Source organism: Rissa tridactyla, chromosome 2, assembly GCF_028500815.1.
Source record: "Rissa tridactyla isolate bRisTri1 chromosome 2, bRisTri1.patW.cur.20221130, whole genome shotgun sequence".
Lineage (NCBI taxonomy): Eukaryota > Metazoa > Chordata > Aves > Charadriiformes > Laridae > Rissa > Rissa tridactyla.
This window is the reverse complement of record NC_071467.1, coordinates 37,153,295-37,170,517: the sequence shown is the minus strand read 5'-3', so window position 1 is coordinate 37,170,517 and position 17,223 is coordinate 37,153,295. Positions and strand designations below refer to the sequence as shown.

Genomic DNA, 17,223 nt, shown 5'->3' with positions numbered 1-17,223 from the left:
AAACCAACTTTTTTTGTTAACTTCTTTTTTTTTTTTGAGCATGCTTATTTGGCTTCTTTACAGGTTGTTCTCAGCTTGTATTTTCAAACACACTCTTCAGTAAGAATGTGTCCTCAGAACTGACCCACAGCAATTTGAAACAGAATTGAAGCAATTTGAAACAGCATGACCAGACGAGGACGCATGTGAATAAATTTAACCGCTTTGTTTTTTCTCTCAGTTCACTTTTCCTGATTGTAAAAAGTGACGGAAACTTTTACAAGCTTAAAAATGAAAAGCAAAACCAAAGGAAACCCTCACTATGACTCTACGTTAAAGCCTCGTATATTGGATTTTCCCTCTTCAGTCTTCCCAGGGAGAAGCCCAGTAAGCCAGCTTCGGTGCACAGGGGTCTAGTCTTCCAGCAAAGCTAAGGTGCAGCACTGTGGCGTGCACCGCCTGCTGCTGCCACAGCCTAACTGAAACGCATCCCTCTCTGTGGCTATCGTCAGATCGCAGAGCAGATGATCTATAAGAAAACAGATTTTTCAAGAAAGTGCTAACTACACATGCCCAGCTTGTTATTGTTTTCCTAGAAAAAAAACAACAACAACAAAAAAACCCACCCAAAACAACAAACGAGTTTCTCTAGCACTGCCAGAAACTCGGAACAGCAAATCATGTTTTTCCTTCCTTTATAATGATGGGGCTGTTTAAAAGACAATGCCCACGGGGCAGTCCAGCTTCTTGTCAAAATGTAATCTACTGTTCCAGATGGTAAACATTCAAAGACATATTTATGGTGACTTCTACATACCTTCCTTTGACATTGGCTTTTTTTTCCCTGAGAGCACTTGTACTGGGTACACACATGAAGTTCCCATTAGCATCCTAGCAGCTGTAAAAGTGTTCAGAACTCACAAAGATGTTCCTCACAGTGAGATAAAAATAATCTGAGGAAAAGATCTGAGACCAGTACGACCTCAGTAGATCCATGATACGCTCAAGGTAAAAAATTCCAGAGGTACAAAAAGATCCATAAACTGCTGCATGAAAGCTGCAACACATTTTTGTTGCAGCTAATTCATCTTTGCTTGATATGGAATGCTGAACATACCAGGCATGTCTGTACTATCAACTGCGTTTGTGATGGGAGGGAATCTGCACTGCACAAAAGCTGGTGGGTTTCTTTTTCCCCCAGCTAGTGAAGACTAGGTGGGATACTGGTTGTCTTCATAGACTTGTTTTCAAAGTGTCACCTTTTTTTATTTTTTTCTTTTCCTCCTTGCTGCTCCGAGCAGTGAGGCAGACCCCAAGAAAACGTGTTCTGCCCTGAATTGTCTTAGTTATGTGTCAGTTTATTGCTCTTCAGGGGCTTCCTCTTCTTAGCACTTGATAATCGAGGTGGGTGAGCTTGTTCCATCATAATATGCAACTTCAATTTCTGCTGCTTGGCATGTCTCCTTGGCCTTTCATTGATTTTTGTCTCTGTTTCAGAGGAAAAAAAATTTAATTATGATTGGTGTAATTTCACATTGAAAAAAAAAAACCCTTGGTGAATTTCCAAATGGCATGTAAATACATCTTCAAAAAGTAGGCTAAATGAGAGGTCATTAGGGAAAAAAATGCACGTAGGAATCCAGAAATATCCTAAAGATGGCAAGTATCAGTGTGAAAATTATTGTAACAGCTCTCATTCCAGTCAGAAACTGATAAAAACAGCTTATTAAAAATGTTGTGATGGTGGGGACAGTGTTTCCAAATGTGGAAACCATTATAAAACCCACACTCAGTGGAAGTTACACAGCTATGGAAAAAAATATTTTGAAAGATTTGCAAATTCTATTCTGACCAAATCACTTTATTGCAGACTATTTTCACAATTTGCTGTTTATTATCTTGCTTTGTTTAGCTGACATACTGTACTCGATGTTATATGTTTGTTCATGCAGGATCAGGAGTTTGGGTTTTGTGTGATGGCAGGACTCGTTCTTACGCAGGCCGAGGCTGGACACTTGTCGCAGATGTCATGGGAGTCATGGGTTCCATGATTTCCTCGGCTTTAGAAAGGGCTTTGGGGGATTTGTGTTTGAGTGGGAAGGCAGACTGATGCGATAACAATTGAGAAAGCTCCTTTCTGAGTGCCTTGAGAGCTGCAGTGTTCAACAGAGAACGAGGGTCCCGTGACAACTCTGCGGTGACACAGAAAGAATCCAATTAGTGGCCACTCCTGCTGTTGATACTAGATCTCTCCTAAAAAGTTTCCACCATTACCACCCTCATTGTAATCCCATCCACGACACTGATAATGGGATCAAGAGTGTGTTTTCAGAATGCCTGTTTAAATTTTAACTGCTGTCTTAGGAGATTTTGAGGATATTAAATTGAAGGCGCTGACTAGCACAGCTCACAGGAGATCTACGTAACACGCGTGTCACCCAGTAGTTGTTTTTCCCATACTAGGTTTTCCTAACACCTCCATGACAGGCAGAGTTGCTGTAAGCTACAGACGGAGCAAGGGGGCTGTATATCCATAGCGAATACTGCATTGTGTTGTGGCTGTCCCTGCACTGCCACTGCCCGCAGACCTTGTCCCTACGCAGTTACACGTGCGGAAAGCAGCGGGAGGAGGGAATGGGGAGATGATACGACCCCCTTTGCTGTGCCCCAGTAGTGGCAGCAAGTCAGCCTGCTTCTCCCTTTAACAAATCCTAGATCATCACTGCCTTCCCAGCTGGGCCAGCAGCATAATATTCCCCCCTGCCTCCCTCTTTCTTTTTTTTTTTTCTTTTTTGTCTTTCACTTGTCTTGCTCCAACACTAAATCACCGTTTCCATATGATCAGAACGCAGTAACTCTACTGTTCTTCTTACCAATCAGGGCACGTTCAACACTGTCTTATGCTTGTGGAGGACGCTCTAAAGCGGAAAGACTCAAGGCCTTCACCAGTGTCACCTCAGCGTGCAACACAGTAATATATGAATTGCCAAACCACACACTTTTTAGCTGAATTATTTTAGCGTATTTCAGTTATGTCAGTAGACTCCTTTTGAGAGCCCCTGCAAGATCTTTGCTTTAGTATTATTTGTTCATGCTCAAAAGTTATTGTTAACTGGTGAGACTAATTCCTTTTTAATTTTTGGTGTCTTAAGACTTTTATTGTCTGAGAAAACCAATACTTGTTTCATCTTCTGGTTTATGCATTGCACACAGCAGATTTGTTATTGGTGATTTCCTAGAACTTTAATTCCCACTTTCAGAATCTGCTTAAAAGGTTTGGTAAGCCTTTGTTACTGTGTGTGCTCTATTGATCCTGGAGCTCTGAGCCTTCCCGGCCTTAACCATCACTGGAGATATGGTTACAGCGAAACATTTTTGTAATAGTTGACCTTTTCACCCAAGATTCTATCACGACTTTCCTAAAATTTTATTTCAATTTATTTTACAGCAAAAATTAACTTACAATTGACTATAATTCTACATTTCAGCTTTTATAGTTTCCTATGAAGTTGATAATGTTGCTAGAACTCCAAACAAAAAGTACTCCTTTTCATCAGTTTTATCACAGGCTAGTGTGACGATACCACCATTACATTCTAGAAGATTTCTAGATGTGGTACCATGCTATGGAAATCCAGACTGTTTTGTAGATCAGTGCTAGATTATCCACAGAAAATTTCATGGAGTTTCTAAATGGAAGCAAAACACGGAACATCAATAATTGTGTGGGTTTTTTTTTTAAAAAAAAAAACCTCCCCTGATGTTGTCTGAGTTTAATTATGGCATTGCATGTTGCCATTTCTCTATGATGTGACTAACCCATCTTAGCTAGAAGAGGAGCTGCTCCATGGCAGCTGTATTTTTGTGGTGCTTCACAGGAGGTGAACTCTGCTTGGAAAGCCCACAGAGAAGATGGGGAAGCCTTTGGCACTAGAATTCTGGAGAATAAATGTAACAGGGAGCTGAACATAGGGATTGTTTTTTCTCAAAAGCATCCATAAAAACAGAACAGTGGTCTGTTCCAGTATTGTAATTGCAATGTGCCAAGATGTTCATTATCCTAGCATGTGCACCGTTTTGTCTGTTTTCACTTAAAAACAGAAAAGTGTGTTAGCAAGCCCATAAACGTCTGCAGAGCTGCCAACTCTCCTGACTTTTATCAGTAGTCTCGTGATATTTAGCCTCCTTTGTAAAGCTTCAAGTGTTAGAGGCAAGATATAACGTGAGAAGTTCAGATCTCTCCTTTCTGTTTTTTTGGTGTTTTTTTTTTAAATCTAATCCTCCTGGTTGTTGAGGAAGCTGACTTGCATGCAGCTCCAGAAACATGAAGGAAACTAACGGAAATCCCAGATCTCACTATGTAAATGCATGCAGACTTTGGGAATAGGGTGGGTTTGTGTACGTTACGCCTGGCAATTAAAAAAAAAAATCCAACTCTTTTTCCTGAGGTTTACTGTAATCAGCTTCCCCCAAAATTTCTGATCATTTGTCTGATAACTCCCATTTTGTTAAAGAGGTTTTATTGCAACAAGACTCCTTGACTCCACTCAGCCAGTGGAATAGCTTGGTGCCCTGGAGAAACCCATCCTTGATCCTCCCATCCTCTGCCTCCAGCAGTGTGTTCCCGTCTCCTCCCTCATGCCAGGTTTGGCTCTTGGCTCACCTCCTGGCATGCTGAAGGAGCTCACTGGAGCAGCAAGAAGCTGCGTTGGCTGCCCACTTAGTGAGTTGGTTCAGCTCAGCAAGCAGACAGAAGATCCACATTGTGCAGCGGAAGCAGTTGGAGCTGGTGGCTTGGGGTGAGGGGGAACAACGTGGCCACCCCCTTAGGGGGATGTGAGCTGTAAGATCACTCAGGTGTCGCAGGTGGCACCTCACCCTGCGAACCAGGGCACTCTGTCTACAGGAGAAGGTGCGATAACAGTGCCAGTGTTGCTATGAGCAGAACGCTAAATGTACTCATTTTTAATGAAAGTGTATCTGTTTTTATGGAGAGGATTGCTGCAGTGTTCATTGAGAATACGGAAAGGCCCTGCTTACTGTTTCTGACTTTTTTAAGTCAACAAGTAGGCTTTGGAGAGAAGCTAATAAGAAGTGTGGGTAGAAAAGAGGAAAGAAACACAGGTGGCTGCTGAGCTGCTGCTTTTAAAAGATGAATGAGATTCCGAGAGTGGGATCCAGTCTGCATAGCTAAGGCACTTTAGGTGCCTCTGAGTCTTAAATACTTATACAGTAGCTACCTAAAGGCATGCTCTCTCTCTGATCAATGAAAGCATCCAAGCACTGCGGTTAGGCAGGCAGGATTTCCTCTTGGAAACCTTCAAAGGCACTTGCCTCTTTCAGTTGCACATGTAGGGATGGAGCTTACACACTTACTTTACAAGGATTGCTAAGGAGCTTAAGCTGGAGGCACTTGATATCATCTTGAGTTTCATGGTTGGCTCACAGATGAGCAATGCCATGGATAAACACTGTCTGTATTTAAACAGCTGTGATGTAATTCCTACACAGCTCTTTAAGGTGTCTCCTATACTTTCCACAGAAGAAAGCGCAAAGCAGGTCTTTCCTTTGAACAGCAGGACCTGTGATTCACTTGAAGAGACTAGGATGCTCATTTTAGATTAAACGTAGTTGAGGTACTGGCTGTAGAAAGGGGACACTGTACTTATCCAAAGTGTCATCCGTTTCAATGCTGGGCTATGCCGACAAGAAAAATGCATAGCCTTTTCTTTCTAAGTTATATAAGTTACAGAAATGTTTTAAAAATCACCCGCTGTTTCTACTTGAAGGAATGTCTTGAAGGCCTATGGAGCAGATAAATCTTGGGGGGATCAGAGATGTTGATGGTGCCTGCAAGTGCTAAAGGTGTATTGAGGAATAATGGATGATCTTACAGGGGTATGATGTTGGACAAAGAATGGAAGAAAGACAATTGCAAAAGATTCAGTACCCATGTTTCTGGATTTAGCTATGCTAAATCTGTTGAGGACTATCTTCCACTGACTTGGCTGCCTTGGGGCATGCCAGTCACAAATTGGAGAACAGTAGTGCAATAATAATAGTGCAATAATGCTCTAGTGGCAGAGATTGTAGGTTGTTTGGTTGGACTCAATGATCTTAAGGGTACTTTCCAACCATGAAAAAGATTCTGTGATTCTGTAATAAACTGAACATGCTGTAAATAATCAGCACAGAATGCCTTTTAACTATAACTTTTTCCAAGGACTGCAAAAAAGCTAACAATACTAAATTTTAGAACAATATTTGGGTTTTTGTAACTTGTTATCAATAAAGAAGTCTGCATTAAGCCAACCTTTCTAGTAATTTTTAGCAAAGATTGCCTTGGTGTCATTCCCCCCTATGTTATTGAAGAGGGTGGCTGTAATACCTGAGTTCCTGAATGCATCCCTAGTAAAGCACAAGTGAATTTACCTTGTTGTGATTTATATTACATCTAGAGTCAATTTATGAACTGAGACTGTAACGCTATCTACTTGGCCACCATTGTGTAGGATTTAGGGAGACCATTACCGTAGTTAGACCAATAAAATTGTTCTGAAGTTAACCCAAGTTTATGTGCAAGACATTCCAGTACTTTCTTTTATCTCTGTATCAGTAGAGGGCTGGCATTTCTTATCTCACTGGAAACTTCAGTCCATTGCTGGTATATAGGCCCACAGCAGAAGGCTTCCTGTGCTCTATTGCTCTGCAACTTCTAAGCGCAAAAGGCCACTGAGTTTTTTTTTTTGTTTCCTTTTGCTTGGTATGGAGAATTCCTCTAAAGCATGGATCCTCTGAAGTGAGGAATGGTAAACTGAAGAGACTTTGAGGGCTGCATGGTCAGGGATCACCAGGCTTCTCAAAAAAATAACAAATAGTTCAACATAGAAAGATGAGCAGCCACAAAGATCTGTTGAAACAGGTACGTCCCTTTTGCAGGTCTTTTCCATCTTATGCAGCTCATGTCCAGTTTTCCCTTTCACTAAATTGCTCTGCAAACTCTTCTTCTCCACAAATTTTGCAATTTTTTGTACCTCAGCAACTTGTGAAAGATTTGAGATGCAGTATAACCATATGCCAAGAAATAGGTCTGTTTTACAGGTACTCATTTTGGTCTTGGGTACCATGGGTACCTTCAACATAAAAAAGAAGTCTATCAAATCCTGTGAATCCTTTAGACGGGAGAATAGTTACCATGATGGGCTGGAAAAGCCAGGTAAAAGGAGGGCGTGGCTAGCGAGAACTGAGGTCCATGCTGTCATGGACAAGTGACGTTGTGCAACCACATCCTGACCTTGTCCATTTTGAGGAACCCGGTGTACCTTGTGTGTAAGCCTGGAGAATTCACTGCTCTTTCTGGCAGCTGGACAGGATGAGCAGTGTGAGAAGACTATGCGTGCTTTGTTTATTGCTCCTTTTTTGTGTCATGTAAGAATCCTTGATTGTTGTCAGAAACCTGCATAGTTATTGGAAAGAACCATGTGCCGAAGAGCTTAGACGCATCTTTGTGTGGTGAGCGAGCTCTGTGGTAATACTCCGGAGCATACCTAGCACACTGCCGACTCTCTGTCAGTCTCCCTTTGGGTATTGGTTCAAGGTTACTTTGAATAAAACAGTTTTCTACATATTCTGCACTGTTTACTGAGCTCATTGACATGAGCATCAGCAGCTCCAGTTGGGATGAGTGATACTACTGCTGTGACCTGTTCGTTTCACTCCTCTGCTGGAGATTACTAATGGAGTGCATGCACACGCCTTAGGAGCGCCAGTGCAAAATCCAATGCAGGACAACTTTCTAATTTGCCACAAGAACATTTGCCCTTCAGTCAGAGACAGTTCAGATAACAAGCAACAGTCATTCAGCCATTCTACATTTGCTGCACTAATACAGCTGTAAACTGAACTGTGACACCAGTGCTACCATCATAGTGGAAAAGAGACGTGTGAAGCATCAGTGTGTTGAATCTGGTAGATATTTGAAATATTAACTGTTTTTTTTAGTATCCAACTACCTATAGCTGCCAGAACTTCCACTTTTCTCCTGCCTGCAATAGAAAAGTATGCTGGGCTTTTTAGATTGGAATTGACCTCAGTAATGCATTGATTTATGGGTCTGGGGTTTTTTGAAGTCATACTTTACTGTCAAACAACTAATTTTTAGAAAAAGTGTTGCAGATAGTTTGGATGACAGCCTCACAGAGGGCAGAGCAGGTCTCCAAGAATGCCTCACCACTCTCTTCCAGACACCTTGCTGAGTCACATCTGGTATGAAATGAGGAGTCCCTGTTTCAGCCCTTATCTTCAAAGCTCTGTGTGGGCCACTCTCATTGTTTGAAGAAGTTCTTTGCCTTGCTTCATCATGAATCATCAACATCTACACTTAATATGAACAATGGTGGATGAAAATTCAGGTGGGCACTGAACTGCCATTCTGATGCTATAGATAGAGGCATCACAAATGAGCCTGGGTGAACAGGCAACTTCTAAAACACACAGAGTAGGAGTCTGAATCATGGCTGATAGATCTCCCAAAGGAATGTAGACCAGATTTGCCGAGTAGAGGATGGAAAGAAAATACATTTTCCCCCTCCCTCCCTCAGTGGCATTTCAGCGTGCTTCTTGCACACATCCATTGATCCATCCACATGTCAGTCTGCTCAAAGGTATACTTACCTTTTCTCCCAGGAGAAATCCTGCATGTGGTTTTGCACAACCAAACATTTCTAGGGCATTTAACAAGTGTCATATTCTATTGTCCAATACCCATAGCTGCTATAATCCATTATAGTGGTAGGCCAAAAAGGAGCTAATCTGTTTTCTCAGCAGTTTGGAAATGACATGCCTGGAGACCTTGGAAGTCTTGGAGTGCTGGAAGAAAGTTCTTGCTTCCTTAGAAGCTTCATGTAAAACAAAAATCTTCTGCTTTGGTAAAGACACACATGTCCTGGGAGCTGTTCAGTTTAAAGTGCATGGAATTACACGGGATGAATGATTACCTTGGGCGTCACGTATTATATAATTTGCAAAGGCTAAAGGTATTATTTCTCTTTTGCTGTTTCTGTGTGACCCTCATATTTTTCCCCATTTTGTATACAGTACATGAACTGTTTTCCATTTACACTTTTATCTTTCAATTTTCCTACTTTAAGGTCTTGTGTTCAATGCTGTCAGGAAACTGCTTTAAATGAAAGTGTGGAGTGATGTGGAATAGTTATAATGAAAGCCAAAAGAATGTGAACTTAATCTTTTTCATAGGAAGTTTTGTTCTGTTCCGTCCCGTGCCCTGCTTAAACACATTGGCCTTTTTTGACCTTTTCCTTGATGAAGGTTAAGTGGGAAATATCTTGGCTGCAGCCTTTCCAGCTTAACCGGAAAGACTTTCCATAGTTCGTGTTTACTTTCCCTGCTACGGGCATTCATCTTTCCTGAATCAAAATTGTTAAACTGGGTTTTCAGAGGGAAATAAATAGCATTTGGTAATGATGATGAAGTGTCAAGCCTTCCTCTCATGTCTCCAGCTCTGTTTTGCTAGTGATGATTTTGCCAGTCCTCTTGCTAGAGATTAACAAATCTCAGGAGAAAATCTTGGTTTGGTTAATGGGTTCCTCCCAAGCATCGTCTTTGTTTGCATTAAGAACAAATGTAAAGAATTGCTACATTTGCAATTTATGAATACTGAGTGTATTGCTTCTGCAAAAACCTAGAAGTGTTGCCCTGTTTTCCATCTCTATTAGGGCATCTTCTGTGCCTACCCTAACATACACAGAGTGAGACAGAATGGTCTTGGCTCAATGGAGGGGACTATTCCTCATCCTTGTTGTGCTCGCTCCAAAATACTTTGGCCGTCTACCTGTAAAAGAGTTTGAGAGCGAGCGGGATCTATGTCCTCAGGACACTGCTGCTTTTAATGGAAAGGCTGTCTTGTTCTTCAGTTGTCACAGTCCTGAGAGGAGAAGAGCTAGGTCTGAACTCAGTCCCAGTAGTAATCATTGCAGAATTTTGCAGTTTGGGATGTCTCCATTTGTTATGCCACAGCAAATTGTGCTCCATGGGGCTTTGTTATGAGAGATGCCACAATGTTCAGAGACGGTATGAGAGCTGACTGTGTAGTGCAGGGAAAGAACAAGCCATTCTTTAACCTCAAATTTCATTTTTGGTTTAGTTCTCAATTTAATCGAGCCACTTCTTGCCCCCAAAACCCCACAATCGTATGATTAGCATTATGTTCTTCCATAAATAATCTGAATGGGGATGTTCAAGTAAAGTCTTTAACCCTCTGTCAAGAATAAGGAAAGTCACCCTTTCCTGTGAAGAGAAGACACTCTCAAACAGGCTTCTCATAAACATATTAAACATCTCATATACTCACAGAATGATCACTGGAAAATTCAGGTTGGAAGGGTTCTCGGGAGGTCTCGTATCCTGCTCAAACTAGGCTCAGCTATGAGATCAGATCCAGTTGCTCAGGGCTTTAGCCAGCTGGATCTTGAAAACCCCAGGAGATGGAGAGTCCACAATGTCTTGGGCAACTTGTTGCGCTACTTGACTTTGTCACAGGGAAGAAGCTTGTTTTATTTATATCCATTTTGACTCTCTTTTGCTTCAGTTTATGCCCATTATCTCTTGCACTCCTGCCACACACTGCTGTCTCCTGAATGAGTCAGCTCTATCTCCTCTATAACCCCATTACAGGTACTGGAGAGCTGCTGTGAGGTCCCCTGAAAGCCAGCTCATCTCCAGGCGGAACAATCCCAGGTTCTTGCTGAAGGGCAAGTGCTCCATCCCTCGACTATCTTGGTGGCCCTCCACTGAACTTGTTCCAGTTTATCATTGCTGGTTTTGTACTGTGGGCCCAAAAAGTGGGCACAGTACTCTAGGTGCCATCTAATGAGCTCTGAGCAAAGGGAGATGTGACTTCTCTCAATCTACTTGTTATGAGGCTCTTAATAAAGTCCAGGATGCTCTTGGCTGCCTGTGCTCCCTGACCACACTGCAGACTTGCTGTCTAACATGACCCCCAGGTCCTTCTCAGCAGAGCTATTCCTCAGCCAGTCCATCCCCAGCCTGTATACTTGCAAGGGGCTTCTCTTTCCCAGATGCAGGACTTAGCATCTGTCCTTGAAGAATTCCATAAGGTTTCTGATTGTCCATTTCTCCAGTTCACCTAGGTCCCTCTGAATGGCAGCCCTGTCTCAAGGAGATCCACTGCTCCCCCCAATTTGATGTCATCCTCAACCTTGATGACAGTTGCTTATTTTGCTTAAAACACTTGCCATCAAGTTATTGTTTTCATTCTTTTATTTTAAATTAAGTTTTATTCTTGATTTTTGTCCTGAGTTCTCAGTGTCTCTGAGTAAACTGGATAATTATAAAAAGCAGTATATTAAAGCAATCCTCCATTCCAGCTTGTAATTTGTTCCTGATATATGCAGTTGTTTTTAATTCACCTTTAAATAGCTCTTCCAGTCACAGGGAGCTGCAGGACAAATTTTTCTCCAAAATATATTCACATGGGATGGTCCTCTTCCTGTTTTTGGCCAGGTCTGTCACAATAGACATCTTTAAGAAGATCTCCTTCAAAGAATCTCTTTCAAATTTAATGGGTTTCTGTGAAGCCCAACTAAACAGAGTGTTGAAAACTACTATTTAAAACATGCAAACTAAAACCATGCAAGAATTTTATTTTGAGTTTAGGCTTTATTTTCAGTTATGGATTTTTATTGCCTTTTTCAGAAGTTTGAGAGGACTTTAAATGAACTTTGTGAGTCCTGAAATAGATCCTTTTCAAACAACTGCAGGCCACAGTCTGGAACCCTGAAACAGATTTGAAAATTTTGCATCTCTTATCATCAGTGGTATTCTTTCCTCTGAGTTCCTTGCTGCTCTTTAGCAGCACTGGCAATGCTGCCTTCTCTCATCTTCATGTTGCTTGAATTTCCTCCTGTAACTTCATTGTCAATTCTCAGTAGTGGTGGTTCTTACATGCCTCTCTAACTTTAGAACTGCTAATTAAAACAATCTAATTTTAGTCCAACATACATATCTTATTGATGCATGTATTGTCCTTATAAAGTTATTTTAAAATTCTATTTGTTGCCAGATGAGGAGTTAACCGACAGAGCTGAAATTTATAAACTTAAAACATACAAAGTCCAAAGCCACCCTAGTTTAGTGATCATTCCGGGTAATTTCGTTTCCCAATCAGCCTGTCTGATTTCTACCTGAGTTTGCTCATACCTGCCCTCTTAAAAAGCTCCCTGCTGTCTGAGCTTAAGAACTTTGTGAGTGGCACTGAACATTCAATTCAGTCAACCCCAAGCATTTCATTAGAACATGTCACTTCTACCAACCTCTGGTAGTATTGTAGGAAACATAATTTTTGTGCAAAATATCTGAATCACTTTTTTAGGTTGTTTGGCATATAAGAGAGGAGATTGACAGCTGACTCGTACATTATGCAAGTGATGTGACCACCTGCACCATTCAGCCAGTTCTTGAATATTTAGAGTGGAATACATATTTCCTGAAGCTCAGTCCACAGCTGAGCTACCTTTGTCAGAGTTTCACAGTGTGAGGAAATAAAAAGAGAGAAACCTTCATGGATTTTTATAGGGTTGTGGTAAAGGGGAAAACTTGTTTCTGACACTTGTTTATAAGGCTTAGCATTGAAAATACTCAAAATAACCTAAACTTCAGTAACATTTACTTTTTAAAACCTGGTTTATGTCCTGCTATTTTTGGCCTTTTCGCTGAATTAAGTGGCTAGAAAGCATGGTCTGATTCAGTTTTTATCCACCCTTCTTCACTATCCATCAACTTGTATCTTCTCCAAGGTAACAACTATGTGATGGCAGTCATCACCATGAACCTGTAAACGTCTCTGAAACTAACAGCATTTCTACAAAGCATTTCTACAATATTGACTTTTTAAATCAGTGCAAACTCGCTTGTATAGATTCCTTAAAACTGCCTCAGCATTCCTCAAATTAATATAACACTCGACCCACACCAGGTTTGTAGCTGTGTGGTAAAGGTACTCCCATAGAACAGGTGTGTGTGACCACTCTTATCTGGAGGATATTTCTAATTTCTTTGGCAGTGCTCTTTCAACCACAAGAGTTTTGACCATATAAAGGTTGAGCACCACCTAGAACCTCCTCAAGAGAATGAGTTGTCTATTCCTGAGCAGGGTAATTTGGAGAATCAAGCTCTGAGAGGCAGAGGTTTCCCTCTTGCTAGCTAGTTAGGTCTACTCTTTGCTTATCAGGGCTATGAGTCTGAAATGCAGTCTTAGACTCCTCACTTGCAGCTTGGAGCCTCAACACGGATCTTTATTCTGCACTGATCCATGATCTCTGATGCCTCGGAGCGATTTCAGAATCACTCCTCCCAGCTGTCGCTCTGTTAATCTCCTGGAGATTAGATGTGCCATTGCAAATAAAGCTGAATGTGCTCCATAGCATCTCTTCAACTACCCCAATCCATAGGTCCGCATATTGATGTAGCCAATTTTAAATGGTAGCTAATATGCCGGGCTATAAACAAGAAGTACTGGGGAGCTCTGCCATTGGAACAGACGTCCCATTCTGCTGTCTCTGTTAGAGGGTCAGTTGCTTTGGCCAGAGATGGGGGAATCGAAAATGAGACAGCTGGAAGAACTAACTTCTTAATTTAACTGGGTACAAATTTCCAAAAGAATGCATCAGGGCCTTGAGTTTTACTGGTGTCTTAATATTGTTCTGTCCTGTATACTGTGATATTAAGGGAAGACTGCTGATACCAATTTTCCCACTTTTACGCTTCAGGAAAAGTTAACAATGTACAATAGAAGAGCTGAATGAAAGAAAGCAGACCCAAGTTTTTTTAAGATCTAAAATAGCTTTTATAACTAAGAGCTTTCACAGTCCTTCATATTGCTGGAGAAACTCAAAAGATACATGTTTAAAAAAATCTCCTTGGAAGAGGAGACTTAATGTAGCTGAAGCTTAACTCTAATCTAATTTAGATTTTGTGAGTAGGACATGGAAATAAATTGTTTTAGTGAGAACTAGTTTCACCATCATGTTTTAATAAGGGAAGTGAATGTTTGTTCTCTGTGTGTGTGTGCGTGGGAGGCACAACAACAGAAGTAAATCCCTGTATCCCTAGTGTTAGAATTTTTAACTTAGTTTTTTACTCTTTTGGACTTCAGGAATTGTACATTTTTCAGTTCATGATAAGGACTTCCATTAGTATAACAAATTGCACAGGTATGAGAGAAGCAGTGCAAACTATAGCTCCCAGCCAATCCATGAGTTCTTTTGCTTCCATCTTTAATCTAGCTATGCCAATATGGTAATATAACATTTCAACAAAAGAGGATTTTTTTTCCTGAGAAACAAAATTTACTAGCATTCTGTATTATATAATGTACTGAGGATGCAAAATGTCTCTGGTTAGACTGACAGGTCACCTTTTGACTGATAAAAATATATTCCAACTGATTACTACAGCAGTGTTACTTAAGGATAATGGAGTAATAGATACAAATTCATTCCATAATTCCTTTAACCTCAGTAAATGTATTGCATATGTTTAGTGTCTATTGTGGTAACATAAAGCAGAAGTCTTAATTAGTCTAAACAAAACAAATATATGGAGTTTTTAAGTGTGTTTCCAATGTCAGAAAAATTTCTCATAGATTTGCCTTTTTTTTTTTCCTTCACATCTTGGATCAGACGTGAGCAAATGTGTTTGTATGTGTGTTTTCCCCAAAGCACTGAGAAGGATGTAGTGTGAGAATTATCTTTTCCATTCACAGTCATGCTGCTATTTGGTCACATTTCAATCCACTGGAAGGAAAAAAGAAGGTAGGGGGAATTGAAAGCACAACAGAACAGCTTAAATGAGTTCAAACTTCAATGGTGCTGCAACCCTTAACAGAAGGCAGATCTCAGTTGTGTTTATGGAATGGTTCCACATTTCTCAATTAAAAAAAAAAAGTAATAAAAAAATTTAAAAGCAGTGACATTAACGGGATAACATAAAGTTTTATTTCTTATAATTATTTTTCTTTCTGTCTTTTTCAAGTAAACTTGTGCATTCTCCAAATCAGAGGCATAATTTCCAGCAAGTACTCTTTCTTCCCTCCTTCCTTGCCTTCACATTTTCCACTTGCCTAAATTGCTCCTTAAATATTTAAATTAAGGTCATCTTGCTTTTTGATTCATTGGTTGTAGTGACATCGTTCTTTATGTTCAGAAGGTGATAAGGAGTAGTCAGGTTTCAAGTCACAGTGACTTTGTTATTTTAAGTGTTGAAATGTAGGAAAAGCCTGTTTTCTTAAACCCCTGAGTCATTCCTCTGTCTGAAGCAACCTTGTCTGTAGTTTGTGTTTCTTGCTAAACAAAAGGCTGTATTTGGCTGCTGAAAAAACAACTGCCAGAACAGTAAGGCAAAGGGAGATGCTGATATTTTATCAACTAAGAAAGCACACACATAATTGGGGGCTTATTAACCCTCATCAAGTCACATCTAAGAAATTTCCTGCTCCACCTCCCCCTTCATGTATTTTGAGTAACAGTTAACATTTTAAGTCTATTTTGTGTCTGCCAGAGTCTCCCAAATACCTAACCTGAGATAGACATCTTTTTAAATGCAGATATTATTTATTTTCTTCTCCCACAATTGCGTAGCAGGAACACAAAAATATCTTACACCCTGAGGAGTTATAACAGTTTGTATAGAAGTTGATTTCAAGGAACAAGTGCCTGTCAAGTTCAGTCTATTTCAAGAAGATTCTGCCACCTTTATGGTATTTCTGAGATCAGTCATATTTGCTTCCAATTTCCTCAGCGATTAATTCCATTGGAATAACGATAACGGAAATATCCCACTTCTGTTCAGTATTGGAACACTTACCAAATCAAACCCTTCAGTTAAATCAAAGTAGGAAAAATTGCAAGTTAAATGTAAAGTGACTTGGTGTGTCAGAACTTAATTAAATCTTTTCTATTATTTTACACTATTTATTACATTTTATTGACTGCTACTTTGGCTTTATTGTATTTTTGCTTCACTTCACAGTCAAAATTTTAGTTTGGCTTTCTACTTCTAGTTTAGGAAGCAGAATTTGCCCATTGTTCTTTTGAAGTGAGAGAGCTGTGTCCAGTTTTGTCACTAGCTAGCTAGCTAAGCACTTGGAAGCGGACTTAAATCCTACAGGCAATGTGTTTTTACAATGTAGCAAAATAGATTCATGCATCAGGCTAACACATTTTTTCAAACGAAGGATGAAAAAATGTGTTAGCCTGATGCATGAATTAGTCAAATCCACCAAAATCATGATGGAAAATTAAATGGGTAGAGTCTGTTGTCTCAGGAAAAAAAGACGTATGTAGATTAAATTTATTTAATTTAAGGGGTTTGTTCATGACTATTAAAAGCTGTATTTCTAACTTCAAATAGGTGACACCAAGAAGTTTTCTTCTGCACCGTTTCACCCAGAAGTGCGGGCAGGGGTCATTGTGTGACTGGTGCTGAATTGCCCTTTGCACGTCCATTATGTTGATGATGGAAAATCTTTAGCAAGGAATCTTTAGCAGTAAGTGATAGAAGCCCTTTAGAAGTTAGTCTACTGAGATAATCCCAGTGAGTTATGAATATCTAGGAGCATATGAGATCAGTTTGAACCATCACTGTTTTGTAAATAGAAATAGGTGGTGTGTTGATCTGCATAGGCGGATCTGCCTTTTTTTTTAAAGAATAGATGTTTGCATTGTTATGGCAATACTGATGAATGGGTGGTGAAGCCAGTAAAGTTCACAAGTTGCTTGTATTCTGTGCCTTTTTACTCCTCTGTCTTCTGAATCTATTATGAGCAAGGCTAGACAGCATGGTAACAGTGACAGGCAGCGGGAGAGCACTGTGTGTGCTGGAGCTCCCTTATGTGTCAATAATGGAGCTGCAGTTCTGAGAAATATTAGGATATATCCTTATTCAGAAATACTTCTTACAGTGTCTACTGAAGGCAATGAGAAATACAAGGCCAGAGGAGAATCGAACACTTACATAAATTGTTGTTGCTCAGAGTACTCTGCAATCATTCCTATAGATGGTCCAGCAAAAAAGTACCAGATAACTGAAATTGGATTCTCTTGTCCATTTATTGGTATTTGTGAAGTCAGCCACCAAAATGTTTTCCAGGTTATTCTGTTATCAGTGCGTTACAGCTTCAATCATCTTGCACTTGTAGCTTGTGTATAG

The 17,223-nt window shown here is 40.3% G+C and overlaps 1 protein-coding gene across 9 annotated transcripts in view; it reads left to right on the top strand.

Annotated features, from left to right (window-relative positions):
• The window catches only part of SULF1 (sulfatase 1), a 141,469-nt gene that overhangs the window by 17,528 nt on the left and 106,718 nt on the right, over positions 1 to 17,223 (top strand). Inside the window, exons 3-4 of one of the 9 annotated variants that reach the window (XM_054192606.1) lie at positions 6,751 to 6,901; positions 16,426 to 16,561. The exons of 6 other annotated variants lie outside the window; for them this stretch is intronic. The gene's annotated coding sequence lies outside the window, so the exon portion shown is untranslated. The remainder of the gene's footprint in view (positions 1 to 6,750; positions 6,902 to 16,425; positions 16,562 to 17,223) is intronic. 2 more of the 9 variants (XM_054192609.1, XM_054192608.1) reach the window with 2 other exon arrangements.